The sequence below is a fragment of the Epinephelus lanceolatus genome, chromosome 9, assembly GCF_041903045.1.
Source record: "Epinephelus lanceolatus isolate andai-2023 chromosome 9, ASM4190304v1, whole genome shotgun sequence".
In the NCBI taxonomy this organism is placed as follows: Eukaryota; Metazoa; Chordata; class Actinopteri; order Perciformes; family Serranidae; genus Epinephelus; species Epinephelus lanceolatus.
This window is the reverse complement of record NC_135742.1, coordinates 19736026-19756343: the sequence shown is the minus strand read 5'-3', so window position 1 is coordinate 19756343 and position 20318 is coordinate 19736026. Positions and strand designations below refer to the sequence as shown.

Here is a 20318-nt window from a genome sequence, read left to right as displayed (position 1 = left end):
ACATTCAGGATAGACATTCCTCCGCCTTGATTTTAATTGGTTTTTTTTACCCTGCCTCCCTCAACTTAATGGAAGTGCAGCACTAAATCACTGGAGAACCCCCTTTAAAATATCATGCTTAACGAAAATGTCACATTGCTTTGAGTAAGTGTTAAAGTTCATGTTCATTTTAAGGTGTGTCAAAAATGTCTGGTGGTAAAGGTATAATGTCATTTTTACTCTAAATGATGTGGTTATTTCAGTCTCCAATTTTACTGTTTGGTTGACTCTTTGTGATAAACCTCCAGCCACAGCAGGCAGCTGTTTCTGCTCAGATAAACCCACTGCACACACCTCCACGACATCAAACAGCGAACAGACAAAGTTAGCGACGAGCTGGTGATAATAGTGGGTCATTTAGCAGTGTTTGGCAGGTGGACACAAACACATTCGCCAACAACTTCCCCAGAGTGGCGCCCCCAAAAAATCAATCTATGCTGCCTCAATGCAAGGCTGGTTTCAGTCCAGCATACTGTCATGTGGATATACTACCAGATCAAAACAAGCTGCTAATTAACTATCTCTTTTTCTCTGTATCTTATTTTACAGTGATGTGTTTTAATAGCCAGATTAGAGGCTTACAGTGTTACCTGAGGCCTTTAAAACTGTAACACCACTTTCTTCTTACTGCTGATGGATAATTAAGAAAGTTTTTATATCAGCACCAGTTTACAGCTCACTGTGGACCAGTTACACTAAAGAAAGGGTTGTGTCGAGCGAAATACTACAGTGTCACAGCCAGTAGCTGCCGCAAGCCACATTGGTGTGTGTGTGTGTGCATAAACAGAAAAATGAGGTTGAACATTCTGCAAAAATACTGTTATAAAAATATAATTATTACCATCTAAATTTAGATTTGAGGTATACAGCATGAAAATAGTGTGCAGCTCTGCCAGCAGAGGTCCCCAGAGAGCTGCTGCCTGCATGTCTCACACCAAGTTTTCCCTCCTGATACCTTTTCTGTCCCCTTTTATGCACAAAGAAAACATGCTACAGAATGTGTTGTCTTTTTAAATCAAGAGTAACAACGTAAACTGACACCACACATCGTTTATACAGTAGCTGCCACTACACTGTGCACACATCAGTTACAGTTATGCTGAAATAAAATCACACAATTTTAAGAGAGAAGAGAGGCTCTTTTTCCATCCCACTTTCACAAATGAGACATTGTCGACTATCCCATCTCTCACACACGGCCCACTACAGCCTAATGACATCACTGACCCAAGGCAGAGGTAGGCCCTGCAGAGCCAGGGATGACTCACTCCTATCTGTACAGCCCAGCAGAAAACAGCAGGCACGCACTGGTGAGGCGAATCTCGGCCTGCATCTCCCTCATCAGATGTGATTCAATATTGGACACTGACGACTGACCGAACACAGCAATGCCGCTTCAGTGCCAAGGTTGCAAACCCAGTGCTAGTGGTTTTTGCCCCGTTACTGACCCCGGCTAGTTGGCGAATGACTGGCAGCGTAATTAATACTGGATGCCTTGCCAGTCCTTTTCCATACGTTAACATTGGAAAAAATAAACTAAAGGCAGATGCAAAGCCAGCTGCATTTATGTTGGGGGCTGGCATACTTTCAAACATGATGAGAAGCAGCCTTATTTGTATCATATACTGTAAGTCCGCCTGGAAAATGTTATGATTGCACTGCAGCGTCATCATAAAACAATCCGGGCCAAAGTTTTTGATTTGCTTTCCAGTGTATTGTTGCCTATTGTGAAGCTCACAGCACACGGTCCTGCTATCAGAGGGTTGCCACACACACATACACACACACACACATACACAGACAGAGGAGAAAAACCCTGACACTGCATCCAAGCACATTAGAACATTTCACCCAAGGCATGACACAATTTTTCCCTTGGCACAATAGCTCCAGCTCTTGTGAATGTGTCTGCTCTGTCGCTCTAACACCTTTTCTCACCCACAGCATTTTGAAAGGGAGAATTTCTTCCATATGAATGCACACACAGTATCATAAGGCAGCCAGACTTTTACAAAATGCTACATAACCACATCCATTTAACTCCATCTTCTCCATTTTAAAGGCTCAGTGTGCAAGATTTAAGTGGGCTTTAGTGGCATCTAGTGGTGAGGACTGTAGACTGCAACCAGCTGAGACTTCTGGTTATGTTTCGTTTAGTTTTAAATGTTCAGGAGGTTTTTGCTGGGAGCCAAATTATCCACAGGAGTCTCTTCCTCTCCAAAATGACTGGACCAGGGGAATAAAACTGGTAAAAACACTGAAAAAAGCAGTTTCACTTTACAAATCAAGTGTTTCCTTCTCTCTTTCTCTCTTTGCTTTTAATAGCAAAAGCCTAACCAGGGAAAGGGGTTGCGAATTAGCTTCAGCTAGAAACTTGTATGCATGACATCTGTTTTGTATTTTATATGAAATAATGTTTAATGCATTTGTCCCTGATCAATAAACGTCTAAATAAAAAATAAAACAAACAAACCCAGTGTTTTAAACTGGTAAAAACACTAAATAAAGGAGTTTTACTTTGAAAAATCTGTAAATACTAAACACTCACTCACCTTAGAAACTTCAACATTGTGGATGTTGGCTTACTGAGTGTTTAATGTAGGGTTTTTATCATCATCTGTGGGCAGACTGGTCTGAGATGTGTGCTTGGCACAGGGGTTGTAGCTATGGTTAATGTTAGCCAGTTATCCTTCACCAATCAGCACATCTCCTGCTCACAAAATTGTCTAATTAGCTAATGTTACGTTCTTAGTTGGCTTGCTAATGTTAGCTATGTGCACACCTACAGTCAAGAATATCTTGGGTTTCTCTCGTCCAGTAAAGACTTCAAGGACTGTCTTCATACTTCATTGGAGGTATGTGTTTAGCTCGTTGTTGTGCACCTACACGCATAGTTATGGCTGTGGAGGATGAAAAATGATATAAGTATTAATAAATAAATGCTGAAATAAGTAAATAGATAATAAATGAATGCAGAGGTTAGACCCTACTGCCTCATTAACATATAGACACTGAAATAAATAAATGTAGCTGTACAACTGAAGAAATAAATTGTGATTTTTATTTATGTCCTGTTTAATGATCAACTATTGTTTTTTTTAATGCATTTATTTCAATATGTATTTATTAATTTATTTATTCATTTATTCCTGTATTTAATATAAATATATTTATTTATTTATTTTTACATTTATTTATTTATTTGATTATATATTTATTTAACTCATATTTATTTATTTACTTATGTATTATTTTTATATTTATGTTTTTATTACAAAGTTATTTATTTAACTCAGATCTATTTATTTTTTCTTGCATTTATTTTTACATTTATTTATTTCCATTTGTCATTTATTAATTGCTGTATTTTTTTAATACATTTATTGATTTATTGATACTTGTGTCCTTTTTTTGTCCTTCATAGTGGGCAGAACATTATTAGTATTTTTTTTTTCAAATGATAATAATGCTACGTTCAAAGTCTGCCCTCCAGCCCTGAGTTTTTGTAACATCCACTTTCACATATGAAAAACAAAACCTCAGTTACATGACGTTTTGCATCAGACTGGGGATCATATCAAATTCCTATGCAAATTTTGTTCAACAGAAGTGTATTCTAGCACAAATGCACATAGGGCGATTAAAATCAGCTGAGCTGTCCTGAAACATATGACTCACAGCCATGATGGTGCGTGCAGTGAATGTTTTTGCCAGCGGAGGAGCTCCCTCCCCTGGGCAGGTTGTGTGACTGTTACACTGGGTTGAGGTAAGCAAAACAGACAAACCAATCAGCTAAAGAAAGGACTGTCAAAACTAGGCCGCTCAGAGGTGATATGTTGTTTCAGCTTTCTTGTCATGTTACATAAAGCCCATGCTCTGAGGCTTAGTTTGGCCTCGGATTATGTGAGGGGAGCCAGCAAGCTGATTACATATCTGTAATCTTGTTTTTATAAAAACATTTCCGGTGGCAGAGATACAAGGAGGGCAGGGCTGATTTCTCCAGTGAACCCCTGCAATGATCACATTTGCTGGTTTGAAGCGGCATCACACTGCAGAGAGATATTGGCATCTTGTCTACGTAGTAAGAGACAACCATAAAACCAAATATTTTCCGGCAGATATGCTTACCCAGCTTGTTCATCCAGGGAAAACATTTCCCATTAATTAGGGCTGAGCAGGATAATCAGTGTCTTCTTGATGATTCAAAGTAAAATGACAGAGCAGATTTTCTTGATTCCCCTTTGCTTTTTAAACCATGGAATTGATATACAAACTGAAGACAGCCTTTATCTCACACTTGGTCTTGTCGGCAAGACAATGCTGTAATGCACTAAACAGTCGAAACTCCACTAACTCCATGAGAGATGACCTTAGTATGCAGCAGGGCAAACAGCTCGTAGTGTATATGCATTCAGTGAAAATAAAGACATCCACTGTATCCATTAAATTACATTCGCTTCATTGTTTTAAACCCTGCTACTGTATAACTTGATTATTTGTTTGACTGAGTTACGAGACAGGGCCGAGCGCAAACACATCTCTACGCCACAGATCAACATGTAATGAGATATGCGATTAATTTAGGTCTGCCTGAGGCTCGTGAGCCAACATCCTTAGATGGTCACATGGAATTAGACCCTGAGACTCCAGCGAACACTCTTCCACCCACTGTTGTGAGAGGAACAGACAGTAGGAGTGAGAGAACAGAATAGAGAGTGACGTGTTACTACAGAGAGCATTTATCTAGTTTGAACCAGCAGACAAATGAGAGCAGGAAGAGGGCAAACTCATTTCAAAGGAACATTTTGTGCATCTGTTCGCAGCGAGGTCCCATCTCACATCCATGTATGGATGGATAACAGATAAATGGGATAATGAGGAGGATGAGACGTTCAGATATCTGTAAGTGATGATGAGCTATTGTTGGAACTGTAGTGTTGCAGCAATCAGATTATGTGGTGTAGATGGTATCTCATTCATTAACGACTGTGTGCAAAACATTTGATATATACGCCTAATCTACACTTCACTATTTCAGTCAGCCAATTTTGTGAATGTATGACATGAAACTAGAATACAGACTACAGACAGAGTCAATATAGGCTTTGGCGTCATCACTCACACAGCACTCTGAGCAACAAATTTCAAAAAGCGCATTTGATACAGAGCCACATATAATGTGGAATCGCACCAACCTCCAAACATTACAGATAATATACTATCTAAATCCATAAATCCACCTCATATGCATCCTCTTATGAAGTATTATAGTGTAACCAAGATGACTATCTGCACATAAAAACATAAATTTGGCAGCAAGTGGAGCAACATAAACCGAAAAGCTCTTAAGTTTAGATGATATATAATGGTGTAAAACAGTGGTTCCCAACTGGTCCAGATTTCTACTTAGGGTTAGGGTTAGGGTTCTGTCTCTAAAGCAGGAAACAACACTTCAACATAGAGTGTGTGTGTGGGTTTTTTTTTGTTTGTTTTTAATCACTTGCCGTCCATTCAGAATGGAGCCACAACCCACTTTTGGATCACAACCCACCAGTTGGGAACCACTGGTGTAAAAGATAAAGCAAGCTATCACACTAACCTATGGATTTTAAGCTAAAACATTTGTCTGATGATGAGAGGAATATGACGTGAGGAAAATGTACACCCTAAAAAAATAAACCACTGGTTCAACTTAAAAAAAAAAAAATTAAGGTAACAATTTGCATGCATCTTTATAAGTAGGTCCAACTCTGACATAATTGAGTAAATCCCACAAGTCTTTTATAATGTGACAAACTCAATTAATTTAGTACAGCCAACATAATTTGCTTTGACCTGAAAAAACCTAATTAAATTGAACCGTATTCATATTTATCCAGAAGTTGTGTTGATATTTAACAGTGAAACTGTTTCATTTAATATACTGCAACTTATTTATTTTAATTCCATCTTGCTTGAAATGTCAAAAATGTTTTTTTATTTTGACCAAATTCTTAAAATAAGTTGTCAACTTAATAAAACATGTTTATTAAAACAAATGTAAATGTAAATTTTTAGGATGGAAAATTATTTTAATCGTTATCCCAAACCACTCTCAATCCAAAGTTGTTGAAATCTGGCGCTTGGACTTGTGGCATCAGACGATATGCAGCCTGTTGCCATTATCGTTCAATGGCGCTCAGCGACATCAGGGGAAACGTGGCGGGACATGAACAAAAGTTCTCTAAGAAGGGTGGACAGGAGGCGGGTGGATGGGTTCAATAAACACCAACCTTCCATTGGGAGAGTGGTGTTTGCGTCCCGTAAGATTCTAAAGCCAAACTGTTCTTTTTTCCTAAAACTAACCACGTGTTTTTGTTGCCTAAACGTAACCGCGTGTTAGTTAAACGTCAATTTGCGTTGGTGTACTGACGAAGTGCATTTATTTTGAAAGAGACTGTATGTAACACTCAAAATAACAAGCAATGACATTCCATTAGTCAGCTGCACACCATGTAACACAGTGTTATCCCCATATTTAAACAATTATCACTTCATGATCCTTTAAATGAGAACAGGCTTTTCACCCCGCCTTCAAGTGTGGCAGCTTGTAACAGCTACAAACACTTTGCGTATTCATGTGGACGGACACTTTATACGTTCTAGTTCTTTTGAGGTAACATGATTAAATGCAGCAACATTGGAAAGCACAGCAAAAACACAAAAGAACTGTCCCGACAAGATTTAATTGTTGCCATGTCAGTTTGGCAGAGTGAAAGAGGGGGCAGAGCACAGTTAGTTTAAAAAACTATGTTATTAGAAAAAGGTGCATTGGATTTGTGTGTCAGAGAGTAACGTGTTATACATGTGAGTGTGGCAGTGCAAGCAAAGCCTGCCTGATCTAATGTCAGCTACCTGGCTTTATTCCATTCAACAGTGTCCTACACCAAGCAGGATTCTTATCAGGGCCATGACCTGATAAATAATACAGGACACTGGACGATATGGCCTTGTTTTAATCAAACTCTTGCCAACTGGCAAGAAAGAATCCGCTGCACCCTGTCAATTGGGAGGAAGGTGGAGGCTCAATGCAAATGTCAGGAGTGAGCCTGAGCAAGTCCTGTTTGGCCCTGTTGCAGGAAAAAAAAAAAATCAAATAATCCATGTGCCACCACTTATGTTTATTCATCCCTTCCTTGCACAAACACGAGCTGTCAAAGGCACTTAACTCCAATTACTCTGTGGTGTGTGCTTACTCCAAGCAGTGCAATCATTTCTCAGCGAGAGACAAGTTGATATGTTACAGTGCAACACTATCCAGTTGCTTGACTCTGTTGGAGACGCTGTGGTGGGGCTGGAACAGTCGTTAAAGTGCTGAATGCACTCATTTCACTGTCCTGAGCAAATCTCAAACTACTGAAAGTGGTGTTCATTTTTCTCTATTGTATTTGATACTGTCCTGGTCTGATAGTGGTGTTGGACAAACAAAGGAGTTGGGTTTCAAGGACAACACTGCCCCACTCTGCAGAGGCAGAGCCTACATCTGATCTTCTGTCTACATCTTGGGTTTTTATGAGCAACACTGCCCTGACCCAGTCTAAACATAGAAAATGTCAACAGTTGTTTACGGAAAGTTTCACTGCAGCACAGGGAAACAAAGTATTGTGTATTCGCGAAATTAAGCACCAGGATGTGCCGTGCGAGAGATGACCAAAAGATGACCAGCGCATACCATTACTCTCTGGAGATGTTATCAAGCCCCCCCACCTATTCCCTCCACAATCCAGGCTGGGGCAGATCCCACATCACTAGCTGTGCATCTGCAAAAGCTGCGTAAGCTGTTGCTCTTTATTTAAAAAAAAAACGCTGACAAACACAATGACAGGACCTCTATTGTACCAAGGGGAAAGGGAAGTACAAGTGAATTCGAGGCCCCAGCTGTTTCTCTCTTCTTCTTCTCTTCTCTCATGTCCCTTGGAGGTCATTCTTCCTGCGTAACGTAACAAAGTCATCACACACAGATGCTGCTGCAAAGGCAGAGATCGCCCTCGTCATCGATTCTGTTAGTCCCTGCTTATGATGGTGTACATCACATCAATTAAAGGCTATATTTGCCTCACTGCTGACCATGACAGTGTGGCTTAATAATACTAAGTTGTGTTGTGGCTCTCTAGATACCATCCAGCTGTGCTGAAGGTCAGTGTTTATTGGGCTACACTACAGAGAGAGAGAGGAAGGCAGAGAGGAAGATGGGGTCAGGCAGACAAATTTATCTCCTTGTATCCTTTCCTGTATGCTGTTTTAGACATGCCTGTGTAAGTCATTATGTGTCATGGGATGATCTTAAGGCATGCATATGGTGCTGCCTTTTAAGGGCGTGCAAGGGGAACAGACTCCATTAAAAGGTTCAAAAGTCAAAAACCTTGGATTTAATATCAAACAGCACATTCGTCACAGGGTTCATGACAACATGGCCAAACATCTGGAGGCAAGGAACATCTTTTACCTAAGCAACACGCCATTCTTGATTCCAAAAACCTATTTCCTGTCACTTAAAAACACATGTAAAAGTAATACCTTACAAGCCTTGCTTTAAAAGGACTGGACTTTTACAATCAATCAACCCGCCCAGTAAATGTTATTGAAGCTTGATAGACGAACAAGGTCCCAGAATGGCCTCTAAAAGCCCTGACTACACACAGACTTTCCTGCTCATTGTTATGGGAATAGAGTTTCCAATAAAAGACGCTTTAACGCTTTTGGCATGTAGTTTGCTTATATGTGTTTGTGTGTGCATGTCTGTGTGTATGTATGCGTACTGCCTCTGCACAAGAGCTTTAAAGGACTTATGCATACTCTGCCTTGCCAGAAAAACTGGGGAAAACAAACACTGGCTTTATTACAGTAATGAATATGCTTTGGGAAGCAAATTATATAATTTTCCATTAACTCCCACTTCTAAAATGCCATGTGTGGCTCAGGAAAACCTCTGACATTTGACTTTGTTGGCACCAAACATAGCGCTCCTCCACTGTTGCTTGACCCCTGACTCTTCACCCCTGGAAAATCATAAAAGCTACATCACTCATTATATCACTCATAGCTGTGGCTAACAGAGCTGTGTGAATACAACAAAGTCTGATAAACTCTCGAGTCTACACTGTCACTTTAAAGATGTATTTCACTGCTGGAAAGACAGTCTTTTCATAAAACTGGACTGGGCTATGACATGTGTTTTTGCTCAGGGGGTAGAAAACCTACAGCTACCAGAATGCACTGCGCCACAGCAGACCGACAACCGCTCCCCCTGGTGGGTGACGTAATGTGAGCTTGGCTGTTGTGACCAAACAGTAACCTCCAGGGCTAAAAAAATGAAGCCAACGCCAAAGCACCAAAAACTGTAGTTCCATGAATGGCCACTTGAGGCTGGCTCCAAGAGCGAGTCAATCCCCATAGACGGTCATGTTTAAACGCCCAACTTTACCGCCGAAATAAACATGTTTATAGTCTAGTACAAAACAGTTTTCACTCTCGATAGGTGGTTTTCCCCTTCACGACAACTGTACGGGGGTAATTTTCATATAATTCACCCATTTACATTTGATCAGGGCTTAAAGTTACATATAATCAAGGGCTTGGCTGCTTGAGTGACATGCCGTCTGTGAGATGTCACCACAGTCTATAAGTCAGATCCACTCCTCAGTCCTCCACAGCTTCACCCTCTCGTCCAAATTTAATCACTCCTGCCTCCAAAAATCTTGATCTTGAAGATGGCGACGGCTAAAATGCCAAACTTGAGGCTTCACAATGGGAGTCCACAAACCAATGGGTGACTTTACGGTAGCCATGTCCATTTTTTTTTGACAGTCTATGGTTGCAGGAAGTAATATGGCGGCTGGCCGTTAACAAATTATCTCGAATTATAGTTTAACAGTAAGCTATCTTTTTCAGCTCCATTTTTACAATACAGGAAACAGTATGGCTCCCATTTCCTGTTGAGCTGGGAGATGAGCAGGGAGATCTGGGTGCTGCTAATAGGGAGGGTAGTTGAGCATGGTTCATTTACACATGCTACTCCGATTGGTATGATCCAAAAACTGGTTGAAAATCAGCAAAGTATCCCTTTAAATTCAGGTCCTACAGACGATCATCATCGCTGAAGCCAGAGGAGGATTTGTGCACGTACAGTGCATGCACGCACAGCTGCAGAGATCCCTCTTCAGAAAACCAAGACATCAGGAGCAGCGCAGGTGCTTTTTGTCCCTGTACAGTACACACACACACACACACATACACTCACACACACTCAGTACATTGAGCCAAGCTCATTATTCTGTGCTCCCATTCACTCACACTGGCAAGCAGCAACACTCATTCAGAAAAGAGACCGAGGGCAACATAACAACAAGAAAACAAACAGAGGTTAGGAATAAAAATTTAACAGGCGCTCCATAATAGTATTCTCTGATGCTTGGTCTGATCTCTGCACAGTAGATGCTTCATCACAGAACTAACACTGAGGAAGAGAGTGCTGCCACCCCTGTCATATCAGTCAAAGTCTCAGCCTGTGACGACAGCCCCTATCTCAGCACTCAGGTGATGCACAGGTGAAACAATGGGCCCAGTGTTTTCGCTCTCATCTCGCGGACTCATCCACTCGGAGGTGGAGTGCAGCGCTGGCTGGCAATCTGACAATATATATTTGCATAGTAGAGGTCAGGTACAACACAAGGCTGCCTGTGTTCTACACTGCAATAAAGGAGCTCTGAGACAAGCCCGCTGACAGACAGGCAGATATTAGAAACAGCAGGCTGAGTCCTCTGCTTTGAAGCAACAAAGGACAGGAGACAGCAGCCAGTTTGGATATGAGTTGATGTCATGAGCACAACTTTTAACTTTTGTCTTTAGATGGTTTCAAACTGAGTAAAACAAGGGGAAATGTGGACTGAAGAGCTACCATGAAACAAAATTCTTAACAACAGCATTTGAGGCTTGGTCTCCATCTTTGAGAAGGCGCTGAAATGTGAAACATAAACAGGTCCATGTGTTTGTCAGCGGGTCAGCTGGCTCAACGTTGAATCCTCCTGGGTCTAATTTATGTGTAATGATATGATGTAACTTTTAAAACTCACCCTTCCTGTGTTTTCACATGTGAGTATACATCGTAACAAGACAAGGATACGCTCCTTATATGGGGTGCAACATTTGCCAAGTCCCCCGCCTTATGTTATGGCAAACTGCTTTGTTTAGCAAGAGATAAGTTATTCTGTGGTAATAAAGGGAGTTGTTCTTTGACTGAGCAGCAGAGGTGATAACCTTAAAGGGAGCTGAGGGAAGTTGCTGAGTACTGCTCTGCCACATGTGGCAGTTTAACAAGGAAAACTCTGACACATGTTCACACTTCCACCCAAACACACACGCTGACAGACACATGCTATCATCCTCTCTCTTCCTCTGCTGTCCATCTCTGTGTATCTGTGTTTCCCTTCCCTCTCACTCTATTAGGTTATACTGTGTGTTTATACTGGAGTCAAATTATATTTTTTGTAGTAGCTGAGAGGATCAAAGTACTCCTGACTTGGATACAAACAATGACTCTGTCATTTCTTGTTCCCTCTGAATTTATGTGTGACTGCAGCACAATTTGGAGCAGGCCTATTTATAGCTGGCTACCGCCACCACCACCCTGCAGCCTGAAAGTCACACCAGGAGATTTTGGGAGGGGAGTCCTTGAGCTCCTCTGTCAATGCGAAGCATTGCGATGACAAGTTTGCAGATGAGGCTGCTCACCGTGAAGTCTGCACTGCACCGTCCCCTGCCTAAAGCACAAGGCTACATCCTTCAAAGACACAGCATGCAAGTACATACTCTCAGAGATCCAGTGCATGCCTGTGCATAAACACAAACACTCATGCATATAGCACGTGCACACACATGCACACACACTTCTAATTTCAGAGTATGAACTATGATTAAGAGTTTATGATATGATAATGTAATCATGCGTACTTTTGTTATTGTATCAGATTTTGTGCTAATGTCACCACACTGACCGATGTGTCACTTTTTATGTGATGTCACTTTTGCTTCAATAGTAAGTCCATAGCAAGAAGAGCTGCTGAACTACAGATACAGTTATCACTAAAGCAATGACAGATATGAAAATATGGTAATATAAAAACTTACTTTATGCCTTTTTGAGAAAGTTCCAGAAAGAGGTTATTTATCCACTCCTGGCTACCGCAGTGTCTCCTGCTTGCTCTCTGAGAGTCCCAATCAGAGAAACCAAAACAAACAAAAGTATCTGGTGTGCATCTCTAACACAGCAAGTCCCACTCCGCTGCTCACTGATGCTCTCTGGAATAAGGAGGGAACTGCACTCACAGCTCCCAGGCTCACAGCCAATCATGTCAGAGTGGTTCCTGCCTCTTGGCCAATCACGTGCCCCTCATGCTCCGGCCTCCCACCCACCCCCCCACCCCCTCCTCCTCGTGCTGGAAGTTCCCATGGTTGTGGACAAACTCAAAAGGAGTGGGGTTAGAAGGGAAGGGGTTATGAAAGGGAGTGCAAGTGAGAAGAGTGTGACAGAGTGGGAAGAACTGATATAGTATTTACAGAATGGGGGGATTAGAATCGAGCACTCGTGAAAACATTTCCATGAGGAAAGAGAAACGTCAGACAGAGAAAGAAGAGACAACTCTGGAAATTGTTGCGTCATCTGCTGATGGTTGCCACAGATCCATTATAACCCAGTTACACAGCATCACAAGACATCTTCAGTAAATGTTTATTGTAGCAGGAGTTTTTCTCCAAAAACTTTAATTAATACGTTTTGCTGTGGTTTGAAATCATAAACTTGTGTTCTTTTCCCTGACTTGGCTGTGGAGCGGATTCGTCATGGATGGCCCAGTTTTGCCCATGTCAGTAACATTAAAGGAAGAGTTCAACATTTTTTAAATACATGTATTGCCTTTCTTTCCCAATGAGATTACTCACATAGCCAGGTTAGCTTAGCTTAGCATTAAGACAGGAAAAATCTACCTTGCCTCTGTTTGAAGGAAGCAAAATCCGCCTACCAGCACCGCTTAAGACTCACCAATTAACAGATTATTTCTTTAAAAACAAGTTGTGGGTTTTATGGAGGGTTTTGTGCAAGACTATTTCTTGGTGTGGAGCAGTGACCTCCGAAAGTCGTGTCTGTGCTGGTAGGTGGATTTGTTACCTTTGGACAGAGCCAGGCTAGTACTGTCCCCAGTTCCACTCTTTACGCTAAGACGTGCTAACAGGCTCCATCTTATACCGAGTGGCATTGATCTTTTTAGGGTGCTTTCACACACACCTGCCCCGTGTGGTTCGGTTCAGTCGAAATCAAGTTCGTTTGCCCCCTGAGTGCAGTTCGTTTGGGCAGGTGTGAACACAGCGATCACGCTTGGATGCGCACCAAAACAACCAGACCAACACCTTCTTGCAGAGGTGGTCTCAGTTTGGTTACAAACAAACTCTGGTGCGGTTCCTTTTGTGGTGCGTTTTGTTTACTTCCTGGATTTTTCCCACATGGAAATTCTGACCAATCAAGAGCAGCTTTCGCGTGCAAGGCATTTGATCTGGTCCGCTTGTAAATGCTGCCGTGAGAACACAAACCAACTCTAGGCAATTATGCAACTGTGTAACAAAATTAGTCCCTGATTCGGACCAAAGCAAGTGAACTCTAGGTCTGAAAGCACCCTTAATTTATGCAAAGAAGTATATTTCCCAAATGTTGAACTATGCCTTTAATATCAGCTCACATTACATAAGAGACAATTGGGGATTCCTTTTGGAAATGCCCAAAAACAGGTTAATGAATCCTCAAATTAAATCCATCTCCAACTTTCAAGAAAATAGAACAAAATACCTCAGAAAGAAAGACTGTGTCACATTGAAAAATAAAGACAGAATCTGTTTTGACATATTTAACTAAGAAGCACACTCACAGATGCACTTGCAGATCCCAGAGGTGATGTGACTCTCCCTCTTGCTCCAACGACCACGGGGAATACAGCGCACCCTGAGACAGACATGAATTGCAAATGTTCTTTGTATGTTAGAGCACATTAACAAGACAGATATGGCTTGTGTTGCAGAGCCAATGGACATCTGCTCTGTCATGTTTATTTAGGCTCCCAAGCTATCAGTGACACAAGCTGACGCACACATTCACACGCGCTCAGACACCTTTCTCTTTGCCCCGGAGCGACTGGAGCTGTGGTGTTTGGTCAAGAGAGATTCTCACCTCAGTCAAGAGGTGAATTTCGTCAGGCAGGACTTGGAGCTGCTGCCTGGTTATCGAGAACACCTAGATAAGGATCTGAGATAAACATTATTGTGCGCAAGGCTTTGTGTGCACGTTTTGTTTGGACAATAATGGTGATGCCATGATGATGTGTACACGTGAGGTGTGTGCTCTTTCAAGAGCGGAGTAGACACAGCTCATTGGTACACAGATGCAATGTAATTGTATTGTGTTGAACCTTAGACGTGCAGGTAGGCGGATGTCCTTACTATTTGATAGAGCCAGGCTAACGTTTACCCCTGGTTCCAGTCTTTGCATTGTTCCTTTCAGCTAACTCTCTGCCAGAAAGCAAATAAGGGTGTCCAAAATGCAGACTTTTGCTTTCAAGGCTCAGTGTGTAGGATTTAGGAGGATATATATGCAAAAACTGAATATAAGTAAGTTTTCTTAAGCGTATAACCACCTAAAATATTGTGTTTTCGTTACCCAAGAATGAAAGGGAGCTGGTCCTCATTCACGAAGATCGCCTGCCATGTTTTTACAGTAGCCCAGATTAGAGAAACTACTGGCTCTAGATAGGGCCATTCGCATTTCGCAGCCTTTCTGTGACGAGAGCATTGAAAAAACAGATTTTTTTATCGTAAAACTGCTTTATTCAGTGATTTTATGGGTTTGAATCACTGGGTTTGTTTGTTTTGGAGGGGAGCAGACCTCCGGTGATAATTTGTCTGACAGTAAAAACCTCCTAAATGTCGAAATCAGAAAAAAGGTGAGCACACATTAGCAGGTGCTGGGATAGCAACCTGTCTGCAACTTGCGACCAGTGTAGGAAAAATACTGATTTGTAACATGAAACTGCTTTTTTCAGTGTTTTTACCAGTTTTAACCACCCGGTCCATTTGTTTTAGAGAGGAACAGATCTCTGCGGACAATTTTGCTCCCAGTAAAAACCTCCTGAACAACGAACACTGAAGGAATTCTAACTGGGAGAATATTCAACTGGTTGCATTCTGCAATCCTCACTGCAAGATGCCACTAAATTCCCATAAATCTTACACACTGAACCTTCAACTCAAGGTCCACTTTTCTATTCAGCGTTTTACCTGCAGTCTTCCTAAGAGGAAATGCGGATTAAATCTGCAAAAAAAGCTATCACGTAGACCTTGGGCAAAGATGTTTTTGTAACAGTTGTATAACAACTTGTGTCAGTCTGAAGTAACTAGTCTTAAAATGACTCTGGTGATGTCATTATGATTTCATCAGTTTTATCTCAACAGCTTTAAGACTTTTAATTGAAACCAGAAAACCTCCTGTTTTTACAACTGAGGGCATACACATTGAAAGATGTGGGCTTTCACCAGTCAAGGCCATTGGGGCCCTAACACAAAGCCAACGATCAGCTCTTGGTTAATGTTGGGTCGTCGGTGAATGTCTGTCACCTTAGTTTTTGCAGTGTCTCACAGTGCTGGCACTGGTTGGCCCTTGTCAGCTTTTACAGCTGATTCAGAATGCTGAAATGGTGTTGGAGCGAGCAGAGCCTGTTGGTGAGTAAAATCACTCTGATTGACAGTGCACAAGAGAGAAACAGACGTGAGGGAAGCAAACAAATGGCTGAAGTCAAGAGGGCGTGAGATCGAAAAGCACTTGCTATATGAAGGTAAGATTATTTTTCTCGCCGTTGAGCTCTTTAGCAGAGACGGTTTGTAATTGTCTGTGTTATTGTTCAGTGGCGCAAAGTAAGTATCCTTTGTTCTTCAACATCTGGTTACCTTAAGTGCTATATCATAGGCAATTGGACTTGCTTGCGTTTCTTGAAGCCATTTCGCCTCTCATCCAAGAAGCTGCTTCTTTGACTCACATGTGACCTCAATGATTCTGTAAGGGTTCACACCCACACAGAGTTTAAAGCCTGCAACTCCGCAGGTTACCATGACTTGGATGATTGAGAATTCTTAACATCGGGTTGTGTTGTTAATGTGCTAGCTGGCTAACTAGCGTCTTGTGTCCTATCAGTTTTCTGCTTTCCTTTTTTGAATGACAAATACAGACTACCGCCTCCTGCTGGTATGGAAAATTACTCCCTCAGCTGGCTGTGGTCTTTTTGGTGTGTTCAAGTGCAACTTTTTGGCCGAGACACATGCAACGTGAGGCGACGCAACAGTTGGCCTCCGTCACCACCAGTTCTTTGATGTCGGTTTGGTGTCTTGACCTTTAAATGAAGGCTTGAACATGGTCTTTGACCCTATGAGAGCTATAGGGTACGACGTGGAGCTACGATATTGGTTACAGCAGACAGCGCTTAAAATAAAGTGCTCTTTGGGTGTGCCTGGCGTGACAGAACTTTTTGGGTATGCTCAAATGGTTGGTGGCTGATATACAATAGAACATTTTCAATAGAAAGCATTTGTTTATTGTCTTTTATTGAGGATGTTTTCAGAAATGTAACTCTCACCCATATTCTGTGGACAAATCAATCATCCCCATGTTCTATGTGCGGTAGCTACTGAGCCCTTGGACCAGTGCAGACCAGACTGTACTGCCCATGTGCTGTGCTCCCATTTTATCATGTGATATGTCACCATGTCCCAGCCTTCATTTGATAGCCTTGTTATGAGACAGGAAGAGTCCAATTAAAAGACATAGTTCACTATTATATTATGGGAAATGTATGATTCAACCATTTGCAGCTTGACCCAAGAGACTAAATGTTTGGGATATCGCTGCATCGCTTTTGGCAATACTGTTTTCAAAAGTCTCTTGCAAGTTTCACAGCATTAAACTGTTGAAGCGTTCCCTTAAATTGAAAAGGACTGCAGGTCAAAGTGAGTTCAATTCAGTCAGTGCACATGTGGATCTCCTCAGGTCACAAAGACTTGACGATTATAGCAGCTCTGACCCATGAACAGCTCGGGGGTAACACAGAGTGCAAAGCAGCACCTACATATGTATCAACACCATGTATGGCAAACATCAGGAGTAATTAAATCAAATCAAATAAAGCGTGCACCTTATGAGAGGCCCCTCTGGACAACTGTTGCCAAATCTGCCTCCCGTCTGTTCTTACATGTCTGGAACATGTTCAGCTCAGGGCTCTCATCCAGACAAACAGCTCAAAACATCATATTACTCACATGGTATTTGTACCGCTGAATCCTGTGGCTGTACGTTCTCCAACACTCTGTCCATGTTCAGGCTGTTAAACTAAAAATCATGGCAAACAGGAATTACAATAATGAGAAAGAAGAGAGCTCAGAGAGTCCATAAAACCTCACAAAAACAGGCAAAGAGATGAGATAATAGGACACAGCATCCAGCGAATGTGACTGTGCTGTTGTTGTTGTTGTTACTTTTGAGCATTTCTGAGAACACATTTTGAGGTAATGTTCCCATTGCTCTCAGAGTGAAGAGACTCACTTATATAAGCACACACTGAAGGTAATGTACCTCTCTCCTCATCCAAATATTGACTGGGAGCATGAGCAGCTGTAACAGCCAGACATTTTTTACACAGTGAATAATAGTGACGTTATTTGAATCATCTTTTCTGCCGACTCATCCATCTCCAGAGCAAGACAGAAATGCTGTTGTTACAGGAATCTTCATTTCTAATTGCGTTGGTTTAAGATAAAACAGAGAAAGATTCAGCAGTTAAAGGAGTAGTTCAAAGTTTAGGAAAACATGCTTATTTGCTTTCGTGTCGAGAGTTAAGCTAGATCTACGGTAATATGTTTTCGTCTTAAAAACAAGACACTATTGCTATGCTCACGCCTAGCTTCCATACTACTTTGGTGTTTTGGAACACCTAAAATGGGCTGTGTTTTAGGGTGCTTTCAGACCTAGAGTTGTCTTGCTTTGGTCCGAATCAGGGACTCATTTTGTTACACAGTTGCATAAAGAGTTTGGTTCATGTTCTCATGGCAGCATTTACAAGCAGACCAGATCAAATGCCTTGTACAATAAAGCTGCTTTTGAATGGTCAGACTTTCCATGCAGGAAAAATCCAGGAAGTAAACAAAACGTTGAAGAAGAGTACACTTGCAAGATAAATGTGACACTTTCTAATGTCACAATGGAGGGACAAATACGCAGGTTGATTTTAGCGCTGGTCATCATGGACTATATTGCTTGCATTGGTTACCTTAGGCAAACCATGCAGTTTGAAAACGAGGCGCGGCTCCAAATAGAAAACAATGTTTTGATGTATTGGATGTGCTGAATGTGCATATTAAGGCAGTACAGGAGGAGGTGCACATTAATAATCCTCCAGGACTGTAACATGCTCATGTTTAACCCAAACAGTGTGTCATGTTACTGCAGCTGGTTCAGATCGAGGTTGGAACACGTTCTCACAACAAACGAACCGCACCAGAGTTCGTTTGTATCCAGGCCGAGACCACCTCTTCAAGAAGGTCTCGGTCCAGTTGTGTTGGTGTGCACCCGAGTGCAATTGCTGTGTTCACACCTGCCCAAACAAACCACACTTAGGGGGCGGAAACGGAGACTTTTGAAAACTATAACCGGACACCCATGTTTGCTTCCTGATTGGGTCTCATTTGGCTCTGTCCAAATGTAAAAATCTGCCTACCTGCACCTCTACAGCACAAATGAACACATTATATCTCATTAGTTTAATTGTCTTCACTGTGGGGTGACCACCAGCTCAACAGGGGAGTGTGCACCCCACATGTAGCTCAGCGTAAGTTCAATCAGGAAGACTTTATTTATGCTATATCCACTCACAATTCTCTCTCTCTCCCACTCCCCTCACTTCCACCAATCTGCTGACTATGTTCCCTCTCCTGGTTAGCCAATCAAACTTTGCCACAGTCTCCATCAGCCATTCATGTTGCTGCTGCCAAACTTTAAATCCGTTCTCCTCTCTGCTCCTCTCAGCTGTCGGCTCCACCCTATTTACCTCCAGCCATCTTAACCAGAGCCCAGGACGAGCTCATCAAAAGTCCTCTTCACATGCAGGTCCTCAGCTCCCTCCTTATCTCATTTCATCACCACCACAAGCATCTAGACTCCACAGGGGAGGATCCCTAATCTACTACATCTTTACCACCCTCCTGAAATAGATGCAATCACGATGGGGTCTAATCACCAAGGACTTTTAACATTTCTCATAATTATGTGCACATGTAAATAAATATTCTTGTCTCTCAGAACGAGTCTCTCCTGATTGAAATAAGCTCTTTCAATCTAAGGGCTTTGCAGCGGCTCGGGTTCAATTCCAGCCTGCAGCTGTCATTTCCCCCTCTCTCCCACATTTCCTGTATATCTATAGCTGTCTATTTCCCTACTAAAGGGAAAAAAGATAATCTTAAAAAAAAGGCTTAACTGGATGTTAAGTACTAGACTATCTCTCAGCCAGGAGCAGTGACTTCCTGGAGTTTCTTCATCACTGTGAGGTTGCCAGGCTAAAACGAATATATGAATTAATTTGCTTAAAATATGCAACTTGTAATTTTGTTCTTTGGGTTTTGTACAGATTAAACAACGATCTGTTAAAATGTGAGGTTCAAGGATGCTGTTGGCAGATGTTTTGTACTTGCTAACAGTCTTCTGGCTCCAGCTTTATATTCAACGTACAGATATTAATCTCCTCATCTAACTCTTGGCAGCAAAGTAAATAAGCATTAACCTAAAATGTCAAACTTTTCCTTAGGGTGTCACTTTGTCATGAATATCTGAATTCAGTTTTATGACTGGAGGACAAGTGAGCGAGACGGAAGACAGGCAGACAGAAATACAGGCAGCAGAGTCGGCAGGCCCTCCGGGAGCCGCCAGGCAAACAGGCACGCAGCCTGGGATTCAGCAAAGCAAGCAAGCAGAGTGTTACTGTACGAAGCTGTCTGGCCCCAAGGCTCTTCAAACTCACAGGAGTGGAAGGGTTATGCTAATACTATGCAAAGGGTGTACGCTTTGTTCCTCTTTTGTAGTGCTGCACCAAGACATCATACACTGGGTAAACAGAGGAAAAATGAATACAATTTTACATCTGTAATTTGTCAGCGCAAAGGGGAAT

At 41.8% G+C, this 20318-nt stretch overlaps 1 protein-coding gene and 1 long non-coding RNA gene across 3 annotated transcripts in view; one reads left to right on the top strand and one right to left on the bottom strand.

Annotated features, from left to right (window-relative positions):
- The window catches only part of pde4d (phosphodiesterase 4D, cAMP-specific), a 264066-nt gene extending 251691 nt beyond the window's left edge, over window positions 1-12375 (bottom strand). For both annotated transcript variants that reach the window (XM_033619971.2, XM_033619972.2), the window contains exon 1: window positions 12205-12375. The gene's annotated coding sequence lies outside the window, so the exon portion shown is untranslated. The remainder of the gene's footprint in view (window positions 1-12204) is intronic.
- Window positions 4734-12128, top strand: LOC117252795 (uncharacterized). The gene is made up of 3 exons (XR_004501341.2): window positions 4734-4941; window positions 10153-10268; window positions 11657-12128. It is a non-coding gene; the product is annotated as an uncharacterized LOC117252795 (long non-coding RNA).
- Window positions 12376-20318: the final 7943 nt, after the last annotated feature.